This window comes from Ursus americanus, chromosome 2 (genome assembly GCF_024610735.1).
Source record: "Ursus americanus isolate L20-20 chromosome 2, mUrsAme1.1.p, whole genome shotgun sequence".
NCBI lineage: Eukaryota > Metazoa > Chordata > Mammalia > Carnivora > Ursidae > Ursus > Ursus americanus.
In genome coordinates, this window is record NC_142128.1 from 85,142,997 (window position 1) to 85,151,941 (window position 8,945).

The 8,945-nt window shown below is 41.2% G+C and overlaps 1 protein-coding gene across 2 annotated transcripts in view; it reads right to left on the reverse strand.

The window, feature by feature from the left end:
* Positions 1 to 8,945, reverse strand: part of NIBAN1 (niban apoptosis regulator 1) — a 195,819-nt gene that overhangs the window by 121,543 nt on the left and 65,331 nt on the right. The gene's annotated exons all lie outside the window — the stretch shown is intronic.

The window sequence follows — 8,945 nt, forward strand, 5'->3', positions numbered from 1 at the left end:
TCTGCCTTTAACGAAACTCGGGTGGAAGCAATGATATCATGATAGCACATGACAGAGCCTCCTTAACCATCCCGCACTCATCCAAAGCTATCACAATTTTTGTAACACACACTTGCCGATGCGCAGGGACCCAGGGCTCAAGTTCGATATACTGTCTAGCACCTCCGCTTTGCCTGCCATGTTTTGTGCATATCAAATACTCCAGACCTGGGCGCCTGGGTGGCTCAGTCATTAAGCGTCTGCCTTTGGCTCAGGTCATGATCCCAGGGACCTGGGATTGAGCCCCGCATCCAGCTCCCTGCTCAGTGGGGAGCCTGCTTCTCCCACTCCCTCTGCCCCTACTTGTGTTCCCTCTCTTGCTGTCTCTCTGTCAAATAAATACATAAAATCTTTAAAAACAAAAAACAAAAACCAAATACTCCATACCTATCCCTGCCAGTTATACTGGATATTGTGGATAAGTAATTTAAGTTAAATATTATACAGACTAAATATTAGTGCAAAGGGACGAGAACTGTTGACTATGTTAAAAGTTTTGAAAAATTTCGATAAAGAGTTTTACTAAGAATTATTAAATTAGGTGTAGACAATTCAACAGTAAACTGTTTGAAAACTTCAAAGCCACAAAAAACATAGATCTAGATGGATTCTGTGATTTTTTTAATAAGATCTTTCCCAACTTAGAAGAAATCAAAATTGGAAATTATAGATGATACAAACCTGATAAGGTAGAAGTCCGATCTCTGATTCCAATAGGGCTTGAATAGAAAATAGGAAGAAGAGCTCCCCAAGGACAAAGGTAAGAAAAGTGCTCCAAAAATAGTGACAGATAGATTGAGACCTATAATTTGTTAGGAGCAAAAAGAATACCAGAAAGAGGTAAGTCAGATGTTTGGCACCGTTGACATGATGTTGCTGAAATAACAAAGAGAAAGAAATACTCCACAATTATTTTTGTACTTGTCTTCTCTTCCAAGAAGAATGATCTGGGACTTAAAATGGAAGACCTAATATGGTAAGAGAAAATGAAATCCCAAGATCGGTAAGGAGGTTTAAAGTAAGCAGTGGGACACTGTAAAATAACTACAATCCAGGGGCGCCTGGGTGGCTCAGTTGTTAAGCGTCTGCCTTCGGCTCAGGGCGTGATCCCGGCGTTCTGGGATCGAGCCCCACATCTGGCTCTTCCGCTGTGAGCCTGCTTCTTCCTCTCCCACTCCCTCTGCTTGTGTTCCCTCTCTCGCTGGCTGTCTCTATGTCTGTCAAATAAATAAATAAAATCTTAAAAAAAAAAAAAAAGAGTGCTAAGCTGTTGCTGACCAATAGAGGTACTGGAAGAGCTGGATGAACACACGTTGATCTGACTCTCAAAAAAGGAAGAGGAGGAATGGATGCAGATTTTGCAATCTACAAGCCTTTGAGCTTCGTTGTTATATCAGGAGCTGATATTAATGGAATGGCTTGAAATTTCAAAATAAAAAAATCATAAATAGTGTCAAACTAAAAGCAACTATCAAATTTACTAGAGAAACAATAGAGGCATTTCTTTTGTTTTTTTTTTTTTCATGTTTTATTTTTTTAAAGGTTTTATTCTTAAGTCATCTCTAAGTAGGTCCAAATGGGACTCAAACTCACAACCCCGAGATCAAGAGTCCCACATTCCACTGACTGAGCCAGCCAGGCACGCCTAGAGGCGTTTCTTTTAAAAAGTGGATCAAAGTCAGAATGACTGCTATTGGGGATCGGAGAGGGGGACACATATTCTCCACTCTTCATATTTTCATAGAAGGAAATCTGGCACAACAGGAAGGCATAATTGCCTAGAGGAGTTTAGAATTGAAGACAAAGAAATGCATTGTTTCTCCTGACTTGATTTCTGTTGAAGCAACTGACATGCAGGCAAGGCCTTTGAGATATTTGTAAAAGCATGGCAACTCTTGGAACTGAATGGGCTTAAGAAGTTTAAATAGACAAAATGCGTTTACGGTGGGACATGATGCTGTGAAGGTAAGGTACTATAGTAAAAAGACGTCTGGCTTTAGATACAGAAGGACAAATATTATATGATTCCACTTACAAGAGGGACCTAGAATAGGCAACTTCATAGACAGAAAGTAAAAAGGAGGTTATTATTTATTGGGTACAGAGTTTTTGTTGGGGATGATGAAGAGTTTGGGGTATAGTGGTGATAGTTATACAACATTGTGAATGCATTTGATGGCATTGAATTGCATATTCATAAATGGCTAAAAAGATAAATATTACATTGTGTATATTTTACCATAATAAAAAACTAAAAGAGGCTTTGCCCAGAGAGACCTGGGTTTGAACCCTGATTTTTATAGATTGAGCTCCCTTCCTGTACACACAGGAGGCTGGGTGCTGACCAAGGGCCAGAGACCTGGGAGGGTTGACTGGGGCTGGGTAAGAAGTGGGGGCAGAAGGCCTGGTCCAGGAGTTAAGTGTGAGCCAAGAGGCAGGCATAGAAACTAGGAAGAATTCTGTTCTGGCACAGTTCACTAACAAAATAACAGTCCAAATATGGATAGATTGGCTTTAGGAGATAATGAGTTTCCTGTTACCAGAGTTATTGAAAGCTGCTCACCAGCTTTTTTAAGAACATTCAAGCATACGATGACCTTTAATGACCTTTAAATTCCCTTCCAAAGGTAAGCAGATGATATTTATTCCTTTATCATAATCTCCTGAAACTGTGAGACATACACAGTAGTGCCCCCAAATAGTGGTGAAGTAGAAAAACAATGGGGATGGAAAAAGTACTCTCAGATTATTTGGTTATTCAACCGACTCCTGGATAAACACAGTCAGGATACTCAAGAATATGCAGCAAGAAGAAAAGATCTTTAGGAATAAAAATTGCCAAATACAATAATCATTATTAAAACTGCTTATGGATTTTTTTCAAGAGATTCTTAGGTATATATGGTATTTAGAATGGGCTAACTCAGACATATTCCTGCCTGAAAGAGGTCTAGATTCCATTAACTCCAGTCCAAAGCAAATATTTAGTCATTCATTCATTCAACAAACAAGTATTGAGGACAGATATCATGGAATACAAAGGTGGTAGGAGAAGATGTAAGATAAAATCTCTCCTCCTAAAAGCTCAGATTAGCTACTGTGTTCCAGGAGGTTCAGAAATGCAGTGTGGCTGATACACTGTGCATACAGTATGCCTCTCATTTTAAAGTTAAAATTGTCTTAAGTTGTTCACACTCTTTGACACCTAGGAAGTACTTCTAAGAAAATAATCAGAGCTGCTCCTAATTATTTATGCATTAGAATGCTCATTAAAATATTATTTGTAATAATGAAAATTTGAAAATGACCTGCATGTCCAATAAAAGAATGGCCAAGTGAATTATAGGATATAGGGAACCTAGTGGCCTCCAAAGCCAATAAAACTTATGCTTTAGCAGAATATTTAGTGATAAAGGAATTGTTTGTGATACGAGGTGGAGTGGCAGTATACAGATTTGTATACAAAATATGATCCAAGGCACTAGCACCCTGCACTTCCCTCTCAAGAGAAAGTAGTTACTAATCTTGTGATAATGCTTTCCTTCGGAGTAACCATCAAAACTGAACTAGGACGATGCTATAAGGGACAGGAATTGCTCATATTCCAGGGTGAAATCACAAGCTAGCATTTAAGTCTCCACTTCTAATCTGGAAACTGAGGATGATGATATTTCTAGAAAATTATGTAGAACTGGGTTGGGGGTCCCTCTCCGCTGCAGACCAGCCATAAATAAGGCTCTTGCACCACCAAGCAGAGAGCAATCATCACCATCGCTACTGCCCTCAGCATTGTGGAAGGGAGGCCAAGAAAGAAGCAATGAAGAGATAATTCAATGGACTGTTTATTTAAAACAACTCAATCAAGATAATGATTTTTTTAATCTGATTTATCTCCCAAATAGTTATATACTATTATCTATCTATACATATATATAACTATATATAACTATAACTATATATATAGTTTAAAAAATCAAGAGTTACTGGGGCGCCTGGATAGCGCAGTGGGGCGCCTGGGTAGCGCAGTCGTTAAAGCGTCTGCCTTCGGCTCAGGGCGTGATCCCGGCGTACCGGGATCGAGTCCCACATCGGGCTCCTCCGCTGGGAGCCTGCTTCTTCTCCTCCCACTCCCCCTGCTGTGTTCCCTCTCTCGCTGGCTGTCTCGATGTCACATAAATAAATAAAATCTTTAAAAAAAATAAAAAATAAAAAAAATTAAAAATAAGAAATCAAGAGTTACGAAGATAAAGGACCCCACCCACCACAACTCAAGTGACTGTATTAGCCTGATCCACTAGTGCAGAGGAGTCTCTGTTAACGCAGAATTCCTGGCTTTATGTTGCTCACCTATTCGCTTGATGCTGAACGAGGAATCTGAGCATGTTGGTGACAAGGTGCGCAATTATTTTTTGCAGGCCATCCAGGATTGTTTAGCCTAGTGAGATGAAATTTGCAAAAGCTAACTGAATAATGAGAAAGAGTTAATGTAATTTATTCCCCACGGTAATTTACTCCACATTCTTAAGCAGGCAGGCCCTGGACACACTGCCTTTTCACTCCATCATTCTCCTGCAATGTAATAGGGGCCATTAAACTAGGTAAGAAGATGAATTGCTGGAGATGATTATGCACGCCTTCAGCAGCCCATGAAATGTACCCAAGAACAATAAAGATATCTGATGACCTGTCAGGGAGATGCTTATGCAAATGAGAACATCATGATTCTACTTCTGCTTGTTCATCTAAAGGCTATCAAGATATATGGATGGAAAAACTTCCCTGGTGCGGTAGCATCACAAATAAGAAGCTGGCTTCCGATTAGGATAGGCTAGAAGTGAAAATTCATGGCCAAATGCCTCCCTCAACTATAAAAACGGACAATCATGGCCATAGGATCAGCATCCATGTTTATTTCCTCTGAAAACAATAACTTCAACAGATGACACTTCTTACTGCTCTCCTGAAATTATAGTATTTGGCACTAAAAATTATTTGTAACCCTCAGAAGTAAAATATGTTGTAAATATATGTCACCAGCGTCTTTCTGCTCTTAAATAATAAATGATACTTCTGACTTGAATTTAACAACCTTCAGGGTGCCCATGGAATGAAGATAAAAAGAGGTCGAGGCAACTGATGTAATAAAGCCCAAAGCAGACTCCCTTTGGGAGCAGGAACTCAGCTGGGTCATTCTGAAGCCCAGCCTCCTTCAGTGGCTGTACAGCGACATTGGAACAGCAGGGCTCTGGCTTCAGGGAGAACGCCATCCGCTAAATGTTAGACATTTGGCCTAAGCACAGACTTCATCTCCCAGAGCCTCAGTCTTGCCATCTGCAAAATGAGCATGATTATAGTACCTCGCTCAGGAATTACTGTGTGGATTTCAATGAGGTAACGTATATAAAGTTCTTAAGTGCCTGGCAGGTAAGTAAAGGCCTCATTTAACAAATAGCAGTTATGATTGTGATTATTCATCCATCTGTCTATTTGATATCTGCACTTAGATCTCAAATTTAGCATGTCCCCCTCACACGTGGTCCCCGGTCTTCCCTGTCTCAATAGTGGCAATTCCATTCTTTCTGTGGCTCAGGTCAGAAATCTTGGAGTCATCCTTCAAGCCACTTTTGTCCTCCTAACCCACAGCAAGTCCTGTCAGCTCTACCTTCAAAATGTATTTGTAACCCAACCCCTTCTCACTACCTCCAGGTACCCCCTAGCCCACGCCATCCCTGACCTGGATTGTAGAGTTCTACCTTCCTAACTGACCTCCTGCTCCCTCTCTTGTTCCTCTTGCAAGCCATTCTCCACACAGCAATCAGTCAGAGAAATCACATTACGTAACTCCTCTGCTCAAAACTCCCCATGATGTCTCTCCTCATTCCGAGTAAAAGCCCAGGTCCTTAGAGTGGCCTATAAATCCCTCCGTAACGTGACCCCACTTACCTCCCTGCCCTCCTTCTTCCCATAAGATCCATTGCTCACTCCTCTCTAACCACATTGGCTTTCTGCTGTTCCTACGACAAGACGAGCTCCTTTCCAAATGCAGAGGCTTTGAATTTGCTACTTCCTCTGTCTGGGATGTACTTCCCCTGGGGACTCCTGTGTCCCACTGGCATTTCATTCAAAAGTTAGACAGGGCTTCCCTGACCCCTGGTCCGAAGCCGAAACCCTCATCACTCTCTTTCCTCCTCCATGCCCTTCTGTTTCTTCATAATACTGATTATCACCTCCCATCTTCCTCTTTACTGTATTTCTCCCCACCACCACCGCCATGATGAAGTCCCTCGAGAGCACTCTAGTCTGTTTTGTTTGTCTCAGTTCATAGAACAGGGCACATCCTATTTGATGACTAGAAAGAGAGACAGGCGATGAACACCTCACTCTGAGAAGTAGATGTATTTCATGAAGTTTTAGAAGTCCATCCTTAGTAAGATTCTATGGAGAGACTGAATCAATTAAGTGACTTGTTCCACTAACAAGGAAACTGAGGCCTAAAACAAGCCCGAAGTTACATGGGAAGTGTTAGGTCCCAATTAGGACCTGGGACTCAAATAAGATCTTCTGTACTGTTTCAAGTCCTTGTGCCTAACATCCATGCTCTCTATCGAGTTTGGAGCAGGCTGTAGGCTCGATTCAGTGTTCAAAAACTGTAAAGAAGTTCAGTTCTGTTTCCAGCTGCTTGACTAACAATCTTGTCGCAAGAGATTCTATCTGATGTACAGTTTTCTTAAAATATTTACTTTAGGGGCGCCTGGGTAGCGCAGCGGTTAAGCATCTGCCTTTGGCTCAGGGCGTGATCCCAGCGTTCTGGGTTCGAGCCCCACATCAGGCTCCTCCACTAAGAGCCTGCTTCTTCCTCTCCCACTCCCCCTGCTTGTGTTCCCTCTCACGCTGGCTGTCTCTCTCTGTCAAATAAATAAATAAAATCTTTAAAAAAAATATTTACTTTGACTTTAAAATGAATAAGGTACAGGGGCACTTGGGTGGCTCAGTCAGTTAAGTGCCTGCCTTCGGCTCAGGTCATGATCCCAGGGTCCTGGGATGGAGACTCTCGTCTCAGCAGGGGAGGCTGCTTCTCCCTCTCCCTCTCCCTCTGCCCCTGCTTGTGTGCTGTCTCTCTCATTCACTCTCTATCAAATAAATGAAATCCTTTAAAAATAAAATGAATAAGGCATACGATTGTAAACAATAAAACACCTAACAGTTGAGAAGCCATGTCCCTACCACAGTATTAAGTACTTTACAAGAACTAGCACAATGAACTCTTACAACCTGGGGTAGTAGCATTATCTCCATTTTATAGTGGAAGACACCAAATTTCAGATAACCGGCAAAAGGTTACAGAGTTAGCAAGTGATGGGGTCAGTATCTGAACCTGAGTAGTCTGCCTGCAGAGCCAATTCTCTACTGAGTCAAGAAAACTGCACAGTTAGCATTTCATGATGAATGTTTTCGAAAGACTTATCTGCTCTCTAAGTTCATTTTATTTTGTCTGCTCTTCTGAAAACGGACAGATGCATATTACATATAAATATCATTTTGAAAGTTTTTATTACAAATTTTAATCAGTCTTCTACTCATTTGCAAAATACATCCTATGTATATATTTCTTCTTTTAATGAACAATGCAGAGTTAAAAAAAAAAATCTCCGGGGAACTGCTGAGTTTGGGTATCAACTCATCTCAAGGCATCATATATTTTCGTAAAAACCATATGGAGACAAGTGAGGGTTCATGCTCCCTCTCCGACATCCATTGATGTCAACAGCTATGATGATCCTTTTTTTTTTTTTTAAAGATTTTATTTATTTATTTGACCGAGATAGAGACAGCCAGAGAGAGAGGGAACACAAGCAGAGGGAGTGGGAGAGGAAGAAGCAGGCTCATAGCAGAGGAGCCTGATGTGGGGCTCGATCCTATAACGCCGGTATCACACCCTGAGCCGAAGGCAGACGCTTAACCGCTGTGCCACCCAGGCGCCCCTACAGCTATGATGATCCAATACAAGCAAAGCACGTAGTTACAGTATTGCCTCGAGAGCTTCTCACGGAAGTGCCAAATAACAATATTGAAGAGTAGAAATGTCAAAACACGACACCTGTAGGCAAGAGGGTCATTAAAGTTACCATGGGTCAGGATGCAGTCCTTATGGCCCTTCTTGGAACTTAGAATTCTAGAGACCATTGAAAATGTAGGGAAATGCAAGTTCAGAAAATAATGGGACATCCTGGAGCATAAGTAACATAAAATCTTTTTCAGAGAGTGCTGAGTAAGGTAACGATATTATTTCATCTTCAGCAAATTATATGATTCAAGAAGCACTTGTATTATTTAAAATTCCTAAGAGGAAAAAAATGACATATTGCCAATACATTATTTAAGGCAAGGGTTTCTTTAAAAATCTAAACTCTTATCTTAAATATTGTTATTATTTTTTAAAGATTTTATTTATTCATTTGACAGAGAAAGAGTGCCTGAGCACAAGCAGGGGGAGTGGCAGGCAGAGGGAGAAACAGAGTCCCAGCCGAGTAGGGAGCCCAATGCAGGGCTCGATTCCAGGGTCCTGGAATCCTGACCTGAGCCAAAGGCAGGCGCTTAACCAACTGAGCCACCCACGTGTTCCATAATATCATGAAAATACACAATGGCTCAAATGTGATCCTATAAAAATTGGTGCATTACAGAGGGAAAGTGAGCTGGAGGGAGAAAACCCTGCGGGGAGAAATAGTCTGCAACAAAAATTTCAGTAAACATTTCAGATATCTCTTAAAGTTGGCTATAGAGTCCAGAGCAGCAGCCAAGAAGAAAATATGGAAGAAAAAATGAAGCCCATTATTTATCTCTCTTAATTGCTATCCATTCTGCCATCTCCTGGCTGGAAGAAGGGAGTGGTCATGTTAAGTGTA